This window comes from Monodelphis domestica, chromosome 4 (assembly GCF_027887165.1).
Source record: "Monodelphis domestica isolate mMonDom1 chromosome 4, mMonDom1.pri, whole genome shotgun sequence".
Classification (NCBI taxonomy): domain Eukaryota; kingdom Metazoa; phylum Chordata; class Mammalia; order Didelphimorphia; family Didelphidae; genus Monodelphis; species Monodelphis domestica.
The window spans coordinates 7291951-7307601 of NC_077230.1; positions in this window are offsets into that span (position 1 = coordinate 7291951).

Genomic DNA, 15651 nt, shown 5'->3' on the forward strand with positions numbered 1-15651 from the left:
GATAATTGCATGTTTCTCGACTGCGCAATTTTGGTGGGTCTGGGAGTTTTAATTTCTTCCATTTTCTACAAGGGCATCTCTTTGAAACACAATTTACCTTCAAAAGCAGCCTGAAGGGTTGAATGAGGTAAGAAAGAAAAAAGATACAACCATCACAATGTAAAGAGGAATTCTTTAATTTCTTTAATTTAATGGAGGACCTGGAGGTCTTCTTACCATAGAGATGTATAGGGATTAATCAGCCCACAGTGACAGGAAGTAGAAACCATAGAGACAGGAAGTGCAGTGGAAAAGGGTATATAAAAAGGGCAAGCGTGAGTTGGTTGGGTGGTCAATTGTTGACAGTTAGGGGTGGCAGTTGTGGGGAAGTTGGCTCCTGGGAGTGTGTTAGGTTGGTGGTTGGTGTAAATACGGTGGTGGCTGAAAGGTGGGCCTGAGCTTACTAAGAGGGCTTTTTGGCTTTAGTCTTTAGAGGGTTTTATGACCTTTTCTGGGTTGGGAGGTGGCTAGTCTTTGTGGATCGACCTAATTGGGATTGGATTAAACATTGATTGGGTTGGAACTTTGTGCGGTGGTTGTTATTAGCAGTAGTTATAGGCAGTTATAGGTATATATGGGCAGTTTTAGGTAGTAATTGTAGGTAGTTATAGGATAACTAGTATAGACATTAGGAAATTTTCTTTCTCTACCTCTTGCCAAATTTCTCTCCTTTACTATATTCATTTTACTATATTCTTTTACTATATTTTAACTAAATTGTTAATTGTTAAAAACTGCTAGAAGTTTTCTTTTCTCTGGTTTAAAGGGATAATATTAATTTACAACTCTACTATATTCTCATTAAAAATTAAATTATTAAAAGTTGCTCTCTAATTTTGTCAAAACTCCTAATTTAATTCTTATACTCCCTTCCTTCCTTCCTCCCCTCCCTCTCTTCTTCCTTAAATTTGTTTCAAATAAAATAAAATGATGGGCAATTTAGGATAATTTCCCTTTTTATCCCATTTATTTAATATTCTACTTATCCTTCTCTCAACTCATACAGCTATTGCCTTAGTTCAGATCTCTCACCTAGATTATTGCTTCGGCCTCCTTGTTTCAAGTCTCTCTCCACATCAGTCCATTTTCTACACAGTTGCCGGCAATTTCCCTTAAGTGCGGGTCTAACCAAATCACTCAATAAACTTTAGGGACTCCTTACTGCCACTAGGATAAAACAAACTTTTCTCTTTAGTTTTTAAGGAGCTTCAGCCAACCAATTTCTCCAGCCTTATTTTCTGTTAATCCCCATCTCCTCCTCTGCTATTCAGTCCAATTGAGCTTCATTTGGTTCCAGACATATAACATGAAAATGTTACATGTCATGCCAGAAATGGATGCCTTCCCCACTCGTGCCTCATAGAATACTCTCTTCCTTCAAGTGCCACATATTGGTGGGTGATAGATTCATTGATTGTTTTTAATAGGATTCCATCTTTCAGAGAATATTCAGAGAGCCTTAAAGGAAAGAGGAAAAATGGTTTGTAGGTTACAGCCTTTAGGTGCATATTTAATCTTAGGAGGATGTTTTATCTTACCACTTGATTTTTTTCTTTGAATAACTTAACTAAGTTTAATTGTTTAGCTAAATTAGAGGTAAAGCCACCTAACAGAAACTGGAAAAGACTACGTAATTTGAAACATGAAAGTTTTGCCATTAATTAGTGTGGTATAAGAAAACTCACACAGAAGATATTTAATATTATTCATGTCTGGTACAGGATTCAAGTGAAGGCAGAAGGAGCCAATGGTATATAAAAATGGAAATTTTCTGAACTTTCAGATGAATTATGGGTCTTAATTTGTTGTTCTTTTAGCTCTCCTGTTAACAAGGCTCTCAGAAGTTCACTAGATGCTGTTTTAATACACGTAGTCACTTCAAACAGAGCTACTCTAATTTCTCAATTATGGAATTGTGAGAAATGCAAAACATCAGCTCAAATACACCTTGATAGTAAACGTCTCTCATTTAGGACGACGTAGTAGAATTCTAAGCTGTTTCAAACATATTAGAGGACATACAAATTCTTTTCTTTTTGCTGTTTCTACTTAAATTGTGATGCCACCTGTTTCCACTAGATGTTGCTGTGACCTGTGATTTCAGTGCCCTCATCCAAACCCTTGAATTCATTTTTAGTCAATAAACATTTATTATGAGCTGGCTCTGTGCTAGGCACAGTGTTGGGCTCTGCGAATACGGAGAAAGGTAAAAGGCAGTCCCCACTTTCAAGGAGTCGAAGATCACAGAATTTAAAGTTTGAAGGAATTTTTCAGATCTGGAGTCCAACACATTAAATTTACTGACATGGAAAATGGAGCCGGGGGAAGAGGAGTGATTTGTTTAAGGCTACATAAGTAAGAAAGAGCAGAGCCAAAGCTCAGGCTCTTTACACTCTACAAGGCTGGTGTGATGAAAGAAATCTTCCCATGTCAATGGAAATTTGCTTTCTTAGATCTGCTTTCTATAATTGCTGAGATGATTAAGGTGGCAGCCATGAAAAAAAAAATGGCAGCCCCATCCCAAGCACTTCCTGTTGTTTTGTTTCTCCTCTCTGAATACCTCTGTGAGGTCATGGGCCTGTTTCTTAATCTTCTTGAGAAGGCAGAGTCATGATGTTTACATGTACTATTCCAAATTCTTTTTTGATTTTTTACTTAGTAGGAAATAAAGCTGAGATAATTGTTTCAACTTCCATTGTGAGAGGTCATTTGGCAATTGCCAGTTTCCCAATTGGTAGATGTCTAAATAACCATAGCAATATCCCATTTCCCTTCTTATAGTCCCTCTGACCGGTGGATCCTTTATTGTTGATTACCCACGGTGTTTTTCAACCCACAATAATAGAAATATTGGGGTGAAATCATTTTCTTATAAAATCAACTAACTGTTGTATTATCAAAGTTTAAGTTAATCCTTATGCTTAAGGGTACTAATGTGGACTATGGAGTCCAGTAAGGAATATCATGGTAAATATCAAGGTGAGTCTTCATCTAGAAACTGATGTAGAGGACCCAAGAGGCGTAAGCTGATTCCAGAACCACTTTGCCCCATCCTCCCCTCAAAACTGTGTTTTTCTCATATGGCCCATGAGTGAAAGGAGGATTATAATGGAAACAATGAGAAACTAGTTGCTTTAAGCTTCCTTTTATAAGCCCAACAGTAGTATTTAAACTATTCCAACTTTGAGAAAAATTGGGTGACCCACAAAGATAAGCATGAAAACTTTTTGTAAATATATAATTTTTTCTGTCAATTGCTGTTTTGAATATATATATATATACATATATATATAATTTATTGCTAATTTTTAGGATAGATTGGGGTTTTCCTTGTAGTAAGCAGATATTGTTTCAGTAACCCCAAGCTTTTAAAGGAATTTAATTTCAGATTTAGTATCCTTTGTGTGATAGTGACAAAGACTTTACATAACAAGTTTTGAGAAAAATCATGAGAATTTGCAGATTCCACAGCAGTCTAACTGACTAGGCTTCCTTAAGTTTTCAAGGGGAAGAAGAGAGATCAAATTTACCTTTTAAGAAATAACGTAGCTGATATTGGACTTTGTCTTTTATTTCTCTATTATTGAGACCAGAAAAGCATAGTTATGTTTCTAGATGTCTGACAGATTTCCCAGTTAACAGATCAGACTATGATAACTATGGTCAAAACCAATGAAACTTATTGTCTATCAATAGTTCAGAAACTATCTCTGCCACCTGCAACACCTACCACAATTTCCAAAAGGAAGAATGGGACTATCAATGAAAAAAGTACACTTCAACCCAACTGGGGATGCCAATCCTAGGTCCTGCTGCCAACCAGCATTGCCATCTACCACTAGAACAATGGACAAAACCCATGTATCCCATGACCAAAGAATTTCAATGCCCTAATGCTTGCTATCCCTTTCTCTAATATCCTGCACAGTGATTGTACAGATGACCTGGACACCTCTGCTTCTTGTCCTGCATAGTTTTGCCCCAGTGTATCCAAGGTAAAAATAACTTCAGGATGCATTCATAGGAGATATTCCAGTCTTCATATCACTTCTCCCTCCATATCATGGCACTGGAGTGGGATCCTGTTCCCTAAATGCTCTGACCATCCATCTCATTCTGATTCCCTTTCCCTTCCTCCACGCTAATCCTTTTGCCCATTTTTCTTTGGATTTCCCTGTTCTGCACCACCCTATCCTTTCCAGTGCGTACCCAGACTCCTCTTATATCCTAAGTTTGGTAACATCATCCAACCGATCACTTAACTGCTACCCCAAGGACCTATAGTGCTAATTTTGTGCATACGGAGCTATTTGGAATGGAAAATTCTTCACAGAAGAACCATTGGAGCAGAGAAAGAGGGACAACTTCATTTTGGAATATCCTCATTTCAGCATTGAGTGAACAGTCACTTCTAATCCCTATCTTCTGCCTTTCCCCCTTTTTTGTTCAAAGCCAACCAAAAGGTAGTGTCTATCCTATCTCAAACATTCCCAACCTGTTTAAGGCCAATAATAGATCAGCATATTTGGAGGTCTCTTTTCCTTCCTCTGAAAGACAACTATCAACATTTCTATATTAACAACAAAATTCAGTGGGAAGAGATAGAAATAGAAATTCCATTTAAAGTAAATGAAGATAGTATGAAATACTTGGGATGAACACAATTGCAAAAACTTTAGACAAAGACATATCTAAACAATGAGAAATATTAATTGTTCCTGGATAGGCCAAGCCAATGTAATAAAAATGATAGTGCTCTATAAATTAAATTACTTATTTAGTGCTATTACAAACTAAACTTTCAATGAATCATTTTATGGTTAGAAAAATAATAACAAAATTCATCTGGAGGAATAAAAGTTCAAGAATATGAAGAAAAATCAATGAAAAAAATATGTGAAGGAAAGTAGCCTCGTAGTACCAGACTTTAAACTATGCTATACAGTGGCAATCAAAGTGATCTGGTACTGGTTAAACAAGAGGAGTTGATCAGTAGACTAGATAAGGTACCCAACATAGAGAAGTAAATGACTACAATAATCTAGCGTTTGATAAACTCAAAGATACAAGCTTTTGGGGAAAGAACTCAAAAAATGCTGGGAAAATGAAAACAGTCTGACAGGAATTAGGTAGAGTCCAACATCTTACACTGTATCCCAAGATAAAGTTAAAATGGATAGATGAAAAAAAAACCTGAGAAAACTTAAATGAACTGATGTAAAGGGAAGTAAATAGAAGTAGGAGAACATCGTGCAGAGAAGCAATGGTATTATAACAATAATCAGTTGCAAAAGACTTGGCTATTTTGACCAAGTCAATAATTCATGACAGTTCCAAAGGACTCATGATGAAAAATGGTATTCATCCAAGAGGACTGATGAATTCTGGGTGCAGAGTGAAGCATATTTTTTTCCATTTTATTTAATTTTCTTTCTTTTTTGTGATGTAACCACAGTTAATATGGAAATATACCTTGCATAACTTATGTTTAACGTATAATATAACAGCTTGTTTTCTCAATGACTGGTGAAGTGACTAGAGGAAGGAAGAGAATCTGTAACTCAAAATAAAAAATATTTTAAAAAGAGATTTATTCTATAAAAATAGGGTTCATATGTACAGAGGGGGAAAATCACCAAATTTTATATTTTGTAAAATAAACAACCACCTCAAATTCATTATATTCTAAATCTCAATTTATATCTATAGAAACTAAAAAAAACCTGACTGTGCAACTTATTACAAGAAATGTGCTCCTTTTCTCCCCCTCCCAAAGGTGTCAGCTGTAGGAAAGAAAGAAAATATATTTCTTTTAAATTTTAAAAACAGATGTCAGGGATGTTACAGTTATGGCATATCACATGAACTTCCAGATGAGATCACTTCTAAATTTGATTGCAACTGAAATAATTCAGCTGTCTTCTTTAACCAAAATTGCCTTCCTTGGCCATTAATGCCCTCTATGTATTGATGTCCCCTTTTCAAATATAAGACCCTCATGGGCAGAGATTTCCTTGCCTTTTCTATATATATCCCAGCATTTGGAACACACAGACATTCTTTCATTCATTCTACAAGTCAAGCTGGAAATAAAAGAGAACCAGGATCTCCTTAGAAGTGGCACCTGTATTTTTTTATTTTTTAGACCATTCCATTTTGAATTGTGAAATTGAGTTTCTACCATAGTAACTTATTTTATCATTACTAACCAATTATTTTCTGAGATCCCTTTTTGGGGAAAGACCAATTTACTCACCTCATAGGCAAGAAAATTCAGAGGCATATCACTATCTATGGATGAACTGGGTTGTTTGTATTGTCAGTAGAAGAATGGAACCAAGAACTTCAGAACTTCTTGACTTCTTGGCCTGTGTCCAGATTTATGGGCCATACCTTCTCTGGAATATAATGAACAAGAAATTAAAATGAACCCAAACCTTCACAAACTTTAGCAGTAATTATGGAGAAAATGGGTTTTAGTGTCAGTTAGAGCTAGAAGAGAAAGTGTGAGGAGGAGGAGTTCTTGTTATTCCTGGAGCACTTTGCCAAAAAAAAAAATTACACACATATATACATTATTACATAAATAAAGCACAACACCAAAAGAAAGGTCTCTGGGCCAATTTCTGGTAAAGGTTTTATTTTCCTTTAGAATATGGTGACCATCGAATTATCTAGTATTTTTCTAAGAAATACCTTATATGGAGAAACAGCTACAAAAGGAGTTAAGGACACAAGGGAAAAAAGACTTAGGGGTGGAACCATGATGCTAGAGTAAATTGATCAAGTCTACACAACTCTTTGAACATATCCCTCTAAATGACCTCTAAAAATGTGTCAAACCAAATCCTGCATGAGATAACCAACAAAAAGTCACAGTGATTTTTCTAGCCTGGTGCATATTAGGAGATCAGAAAAAGAAGTTTGTGACATTGGGGTAGGAGTTGATCCAGAGTTCAATGTAACCTAAGTAGTTGTGGGCTGGGAGGCAAGATTGGCAGTAACAGTGGCAGCATGGGAGCACATAACACTCAGTGTTGGAAAGGAGACTGAATATCTCATCAGAAAGTGACTTCAGGTGGACCCCTATGCTGTCACTGACCACAGGATCAGTTACCATTTTATATCCTTATTGCCAATTACTCTGTACTACTTCATGGTTCTAGAGTGGAGAGCAATGGTTATAGTTGTGAGAAAAGAGAGGCTCTAACTAGATAGGGACAAGAGTACAGACTGGGAGGGTATGGACCAGAACATACCTCAGGTTATACCACTTTGGATGCTTTTAGAAACCTATAAACAAACCCTCAGACCTACCTGTAAAAAATAGCAATACATAAAAACTGAAGCCTAGGTCAGTGCATCCCTCCTCTCCATAAAAGTGATCAGAACCTAACTCTAACATAATGTCTGAAATTAAGAAAGGCTATAGAAATGAGCAAACAAACAAACAAACAAAAAACCCCAACAACAACCTGTAAAAGCTGCTATGATGAATCAAGCTCAAGACACAAACTCAAAAAAAAAGATAATGACTTGGAAACATCTAAAAGCAAAGCCTCCAAGAAAAAATATAGATTGGATACAAGCTAAGATTTCCTAGAAGAATTAAAGAAAGAGATTTTTTTAAAGAGAGCAAAAAATATCATTTAAAAATTAAATAAGGGGGACAGAGGCAAGATGGCAGAGGCAGGAACTCAGCTGAACTCTCACAACATCTCCTTCAAACAACTTTAAAATAATGTATCAAATTGAGTTTTGGAGTGTCATATCAGGGGTGGATGAGACATTTTTCCAGACCAAGACAACTTAGGAGATTGGCAGGAGAGGTCTGTGACACCAGGGTAGGAGTTGGATGGGAGTGTTTGAAAAAGATAACTACCTCCAAAAGGAGATAGTTTAATGGAAAGGACCTAGATGAATTGGAAATGGTAAAAACCCAACTAGGAACCTCGCATGGCCAGTGAAGTACAACCCTTGCAATTACAAAAAAACAGCCAAAAAAACAAGTTTATTGAGGGTAGGGAAATGATAAATAAGGTCCTAAATCTACACAACTCTAACTCTTCCCACCAATCAATGTTTCCCCTCAAGGGGGGTGTTTGATTTTTTGGTCTTTTTAAGACCTTCCTATTCACTCCCTGATCTTATCTAGATCCCCCCCCCCAAAAAAAAAACAACAAACTATCTGTCAACCTATGTACTATAGATTGTCTTTAAAAGGATAAGGATGTAGGACTCACAGATGTACTGAATCCTTACCCAAAGCCTGGGGTTGGCTTACTAGGTAAATCCAAAGTCCCAGGTGACAAAACCCTTGGGTTTACCTTAACCAAGTTGTTTCTGATAGGTTGATCTCTGACTGGTTTATCTCTGACAAGTTGATCTCTGTACTTCAGAGAAAAGCTGTTCTCCTCCAACGCTGCTCTCCAACCCAGGGAGTTCCTAATCTTTCTACAAGATTAATCTTTTCCCAGGGGATGCAAAGATCCTCCTTACCAGCTCAGAGGAAAGCCAGATCAGGAGAGATCATTAAACCCAGTAAACTCCCAAGATCCTCCTCTCCTTCCAGAATCTTGGGTTTGTGTCTAAATTCTCCTCCTTTCCTCTTAAAGACAATTCATGCATTTTCCTCTATCCCTTATCACTTATTCTTATCCGTACACAGTGGCAACAGCTGTGAGCCTTGGAATCAGCAACAATGGCAGCAGCAGCTTCAGTAGCCCTTAGTCCAGAGATAGTGAGGGAATTGGACAATCGATCAGAAAGAAATTACAGGGGAGCCCGAGATGACATTGGGTACAGGACTATGCAGTACTGGGTCAGAGCAGAGAGGAGCACAAGTGTTTGCAGCTATGGGGTAACAGGGGACCTGGTAATAGTTCTAGGGCTGTGAGGACTATTAGCACTTGTGGCTATAGGGGAGCAGGGACCCTTCTTGGGTATAGACCAGAGTGAGAGAGTAGTCTCCCAGGATAAAAACACCTTGGAAGCACCAAAAACTTGCAGAGTTCAAGAGGTAGCTCTGAAAACAGTAGCACCAGAAAACTGAAGCTTGGAATAGTGCCTCTTTACGCCTACTGGGTAATTAGAGCCCAACTTTAACATAAAGTTCAAAATCAAGAAATACACTGAAAGAACCTGATCATAAAAAGCTACTATGGTAGCATGGAAGATTAAGACACAAAACTCAGAAGACAATAATGTGAAAACAGCAACAAGCAAAGCCTCAAAGAAAAACTCAAATTATATATAAGTACAAGAAGAATTCCTGGAAGAATTAAAGAAAAATAAGAAAAAGAGGGAAAATTTGGGAAAGAAATGAGAATGACATAAAAAAATTATGAAATGGGAATTAACAATTTGATAAAAAGAGGCCTAAAAATACTGAGAAAATATCTTTAAAAACAGAATTGACCTAATGGTAAAAGAAGCATATTAATTGAAGAAAAGAATATCTTAAAAATCAGAATTAGGGAAAAAGAGGTACAAAAGGTTGCTGAAGAAAATAACTTAAAAATTAGAATTGAACAAGTGGAAGCTAATGACTATGAGATATCAAGAAATTATAAGACAAAGTGAAGAGAATGAAAAAATAGAAGAAAATGAGAAATATCTCATTGGAAAAACAACTGACCTGAAAAAAAGATTGAAGAGAGTTCATTTAAGAATCATTGGATTAAGGGGAAGCTACATAGCACAGTGGATAGAATGCTAGGTCTGGAGTCAAGAGGATCTGAGTTCAATTCTGACCTCAGACACTTCTTAACTGACCACCAGCAAGTCACTTAATCCCAATTGTCTAGCTCTTACTACTCTTCTACCTTAGAATTAAATTTAGTATTGATTGAAAGACAGAAGATATGGGTTAAAAAAGAGAATTATCAGGCTACCTGAAAAGTATGATAAAAATGAGCATAGATATATTTCAAGAAAATATAAGAGGAATTATAAAAGAAAACTGCCCTGTGTTAGAGCCAGAGGATAAAGTATAAATGAAAACAATCCACCTGTCATCCCCTGAAAAATAACACAGAATGAAACTCCCAGGAATATTGTAGCCAAATTCCAGAGCTCCCAGATCCAGGAGAAAATACAGAAAGCAGCCAGAAAGAAATTATTAAAATACTGTGGAGCTGTGGTCAAAGTAACACAACATTTGGCAACTATGATGATAAAGAAGTATAGGACTTGCAATATGATGTTCCAGAAGGCAAAGAAACTAGGACTACAACCAAGAATAACTTATTTAGCAAAATTGAGTATAATCCTAAAGAGAGAAAAATAGATATTTAATGAAATAGATAAATTGCAAGCATTCCTGAAGAAAACACAGACAAATAGAAAATTTGACATTCAAATATAAGATATGAGAGTCATAAAAAGATAAACATGAACAAGAAACCATAAGGAATTTATTAATATTAACTGTTCACATATGGGAAAAGGATCCATATAATCTTAAAAACTTTATCATCAATGGAGTACTTACCAGAATCTATTTTAGACAGAGAACATGAGTGTAAAACATGCTAGAATGATCTCAAAAGAATGGAAGGGTGAGAAGGATGGACACACGGGGGGGTGGGGGAGGGAAAGAAGGAAGAGGAAGATGGGGAAAATAATATCACAAAGAAGAGGTATACATGAAAGTTTTTATAATATAGGGGAAATGGGGTTGGGTGGGACTGGGCAATGATTGAACCTCACTCTCATCTGAACTGGTTCAAAGAGAGAAGAATATACATACAGACAGCAGGATTAAAAAACAAACAAACAAACTTCTTTGCTCAAATGGGAAGCAGGAGGGGAAAGTATGGAGGGGAAAATGATAAGACAAAAGGGAGGGTCCATAAGATGAAAGGTAGATTAAGGGAGATAGTGGTCAGAAACAAAACAGACTTTTGAGGAGGGGATAGAATAAGACAAAGGAAGGAAAAATAGATATTAGGATGCAGAGAAATATAGAATTATCAAACTGGAAACGGGATAGACTCCTTTATAAAATGGAAGAGGATAAAAGAATGGATTAGAAAAGACTTCAACAATATGTTATTTATGAAATATATATTTGAAACAAAAGGTACACTCGGAGTTAAAATAAGGAGTTGGAGAAGAATCTATTATGTTTCATTTAAAGCAAAAAAGGCAGTAGTAACAATAATAACCTCAGACCAAAGCAAAAGCAAAAAAAAAAATGAACAGGCAAATTATATTGTGATAAAAGGTACCATAGACAACGAATTAATATCGATATTGAATATACTATCACCAAATGGCATAGTATCTAAATTCCCGAAGGAAAAGCTAAATGACAGTAAAATAATTATATTTTCAAAAACAGACAAACTGGGGGGTTTACCCCTCTCAGACACAGATAAATCTAAACATAAAATAAACAAGAAAGAAGTTAAGGAAATGGATACAATTTTAGAAAGATTAAATATGCTGGACTTCTGAATAATAATGAATGGGAAAAGAAAGGACTATACCCTTTTCTCATTTGCACATGACTTCTTAAAAAAAAAAAACTAAGCACGTATTAGGGCATACAAACCTCACAAACAAAAGCAGAAAAGAAGAAATATCAAATGCACCCTGAAAATATTATTATACCCTAATGCAATAAAATTACATTCAATAAAATACTTGAGAATCTCTCTGCCAAATCACATACAGGAACTATATGGACACAATTATGAAATATTCCACATAAAGACAGATCTAAATATTTGGAGAAATATTAGTTGCTTATAGATAGGATCATTCTAAGCTTATGAATCTGGGTAGATTTATAGTTAGTTAAAAGAATACTAAACTAGAAGGATAGCTATCTTCATGGGGAGATTAGGAAGACTAGTTGGGGGAGAAGACAGGGAATAAAAGTGTCTTCTATTTTGGACATGTTGATTTTGAAATATCTTTTATATATGGGCATATATGGACATGTCCAGTAGGGGGTTGATGTTTTGGATCAAAAGAAAGATGCTATATGTAGATTTGGCAGTCATATGCATGTGCTAATTAAAGGAAATCATCGGAGATCATTGATGTCAAAATTAGTGTAGAAAGGAAAGATCAGAAGAACCGGGACAAAGGCTTAGACTTTATCCATGGACCAGAGGAGACTAAGAAGGAATAGTCATGCAAGTAAGAGTTGAATCTGGAGAGAGTACGATCACAAAGCCAGAGAGGATCTATCTGTCTTAAATGTCACAGTCAGGAAAATAGGGATTTTTCATCAATTTAGTTTTCCTCTATGGATCATTAAGTCAATCTTTTTCTTAAAAAGAAATCATCGATCTTGTTGAAGAGACGTTTTAATGATGTAAGTAGCATAATAGCATCTGCAAAGAGGAGTATCTGTAGGACCTCACTACCTCCCGGAAATCCCTTTTTTTTGACCTCATGCTCCATGACAATGGCAAACACCTTTAGCAAGCTTTTCTTTGGGTTTTATGCCTTATTTGACATTAATAATGAGAGAGTCACTCAGCAAAGCGATATCTGGTTTGTATTTATCAAGGAATCTTGCATGACCTTAATATATGCAAGGCAGACTCAGCTATAGGGAGGTTACTTTAATAAGTCAAAAATTTTTTTAAACCCTTACCTTCCATCTTGGAATCAATACTGTGTATTGGCTCCAGGGCAGAAGAGTGGTAAGGGCTGGGCAATGGGGGTCAAGTGACTTGCCCAGGGTCACACAGCTGGGAAGTGTCTGAGGCCATATTTGAAGCCAGATTTGAAGCCAGGACCTCTGTCTCTAGGTCTGACTCTCAATCCTCTGAGCTACTCAGCTGCCCCCTAATAAGTCAAATATTTTTATGGAATCCACAAATACAGAAGACTTATTTTCTCTATATCTTTCAATTAATTAATTGTATGGCTATAAAGATATGCTTGGCTAGAGAAGTTATTTGCAAAAACTGTTTACTCCCTTTCTCACATTTTCATTTTCAACTTGCAGAAAGATTATGCTTATGGAGATTTTATAAATAGAAAAATGGTATATGACTTGTTCGTTATTGATGTTTTCTTGATTGTCTTTTGGGGTTTTATTATCATAAATTATTATATTATTATATTATTATTATATTATATATATAATATTATTATATTATTTTTTTAGTTGGTCTTCTCTAGCCTTTTTTCATGACTTCATATTCCTGCTTTAAAAAAAAACTACATTGCAAAGTGTGAGTCCAAATGTAGTAATTTCTCTGATGTTATTGATAAAAAATAGATTGTTATACAAATCTTGATGAATTTCCTTCAATTTACATATATATGTGACTCATTTGGATTCCAACATATATATATATATATATATATATATATATACATATATATATATATATGCCCATAATGCCCCTTGCCCTCATTGTTATCTCTGGCCAATCCCCTGTTTTACTCCTATATCCTTATGTACATTTAGAAAAAAGGTCTCTTACTGGTCTTTTTCTTGTCACTGTATTCATTCCTCCTGCATTTCTGCTATCTGTACTATTTGAGAAATAAATAATCTTCCTAAAAAGTTTTCAAACTGTCCTTTATTATTAAATGTCCATCTTTTTTATATATGGTTAAACCCAGACTTGCAAGGTTGATTATATTCCATTTCCTCCTCCAAGTTTTCTAGTGAGTACAGTCTTTGTTGTTGAATATCTTCCTCCTGATGGTTTGCCAAACTGGCTTCTGAATGGAATCGTTCAATTTAAACACTATTTTTCTTGGTGTTTGTAACCTTGGATTTGTTTATTTGTTTTTGTTGGAGGCAATTTTGTTAGTTCTTTCATTGTGAATTTCCTTTTCTATGTTCAGAAGTTCTGGACAATCTTTTCTATGATGTCTTCCATCATCCATCGTGGCGTTCAGGCTTTTCATCCTGCCATGTTCTGGGACACCTAGGAACCTTAGTTTGCCCTTACAAATGCTGACGTGGAGATCAGTAGGTTTTGCTTGCATGATGAGCATGCTTTCTTTTCATGTTATTGGGAATTTTTTAACTTCTTTTCTTTTAGATTGTTTTTTTACTTCTGTGTATTTGTATTTCCAATCTATTGTTCATTCTTTTGTTTGAGGGGAGAAGAGGTCTATAGTGGACCATGGAGTACAGCTGTAATGGTGAGTCCCTTGGCAAGCGATAGGCTATCTGGAATGCCTTGCGCTACTGGAATACACAGTTCAAATGCTATCTCCTCCATGAAGTCTTCTTTGATGACTCAACTAGAAGTGATCTCTCCTTCCTACTCTTGACAGGTTGTCCCTTGGAAGCATTATGTGTCTCCCTTGGGACATTTTCCATCTTCTCCTTTGTATTAGGAATGTGCATATCTCTCCTCCTATATTGTATATTGTATAATCACATCCTCTAAGTCGTCTATTCTGTATCATCTTAAGACAGCTATTATTCATCTTTATATCCCGTTCTCCCATTTCCTTTACTATTGTAGTTGGTTGTGGAATGAATAAATAAATGCATGAATTTGTAAGGGAGGGGGCTGTAATCCCTTACAACTCAGCTGATGGATGTAGTCACAGAGGATGCAGTTTTAATACAACTAATCATCAAGCTAACTGTGTTAATGAGGTATGCACAAGTCCTTTGAATGAATCAGAAGAGATCACTGCAGTTGGGCCAGGAAGCAAATTAAATATACCCTCAAGGGCCTTAAACATAGCCTTGGAGCTGTGGGGAGTCGGAGGGATTGCAGACTCAGTAATGTTTTGTGGAAGGGATTTTGGGAGGAGATGGAGAGTCCCTCCTTCCCTTCTCCTTCCTATTGGCTACTGGTCCAGGGTCTAACACCAGAAAGGGAAAACCTGGTTTGCAGTTGGAGGGTTCATCAGTGCAAGAGAGAAGGAGGCACAGTTGAAGGATACATTCCTCAAAGACCTGGAGACTGATGGGGCGGAAACAGCCTTGAGCCACAGGAGCTATGGGAGGGTTCTACAGAGAGAGAAAGGACTAGAAGCTCTGCTAAAATCAGGAGTTATGAGTTGCCTTTGTATCCTCTAGGTGTGCCTCGATACCACTCTATTCTAAGACCGATTGTGCTGTTCCCAAGATGCTGTGTTTTGGTTGTTGTTGTAGTTGTTTTCAGAGAACGTAGCCCGGATCTGGAGGGATGTTTTGCAGCTATGATGCCATCTTGGCAAATGTCTTGGCTAAGAGTTCATTGTGCTTATTAAGAAGAACACTAATGGAATTTTCATCAGGAATAAAAACCACAAGTTTATTTCCCGTGTGGTAGTAGCTGTCCTGTGAGGACAGAATGGAGGTGATAAAATATGTACAGAAGCTAGATGACGGGTCAGCTTCTAGTAGCTGAATTGGAAGCAATGGAAGTGGAAAGTTAAGCCTTAGAAAAAAGAAGTAAGTGCTTTCTTTTGATTTGTGTAAGTACTAAAAGAGACTTCCGTTGACTTCTGTAGCTGACTAGCAAAGAAAATGACCACTAAGAGTAGGAAAGAATCTAGCAGAAACGCCTTGAGTCGGAATATTAAGAAGATTACTACCACATGTTTAAATCAAAGAAAAGTACAATTCACAAAGTACCACAATTCTGCAGGAGTGTTTTCAGACCAGATTCCAGAATTCTACTTTAG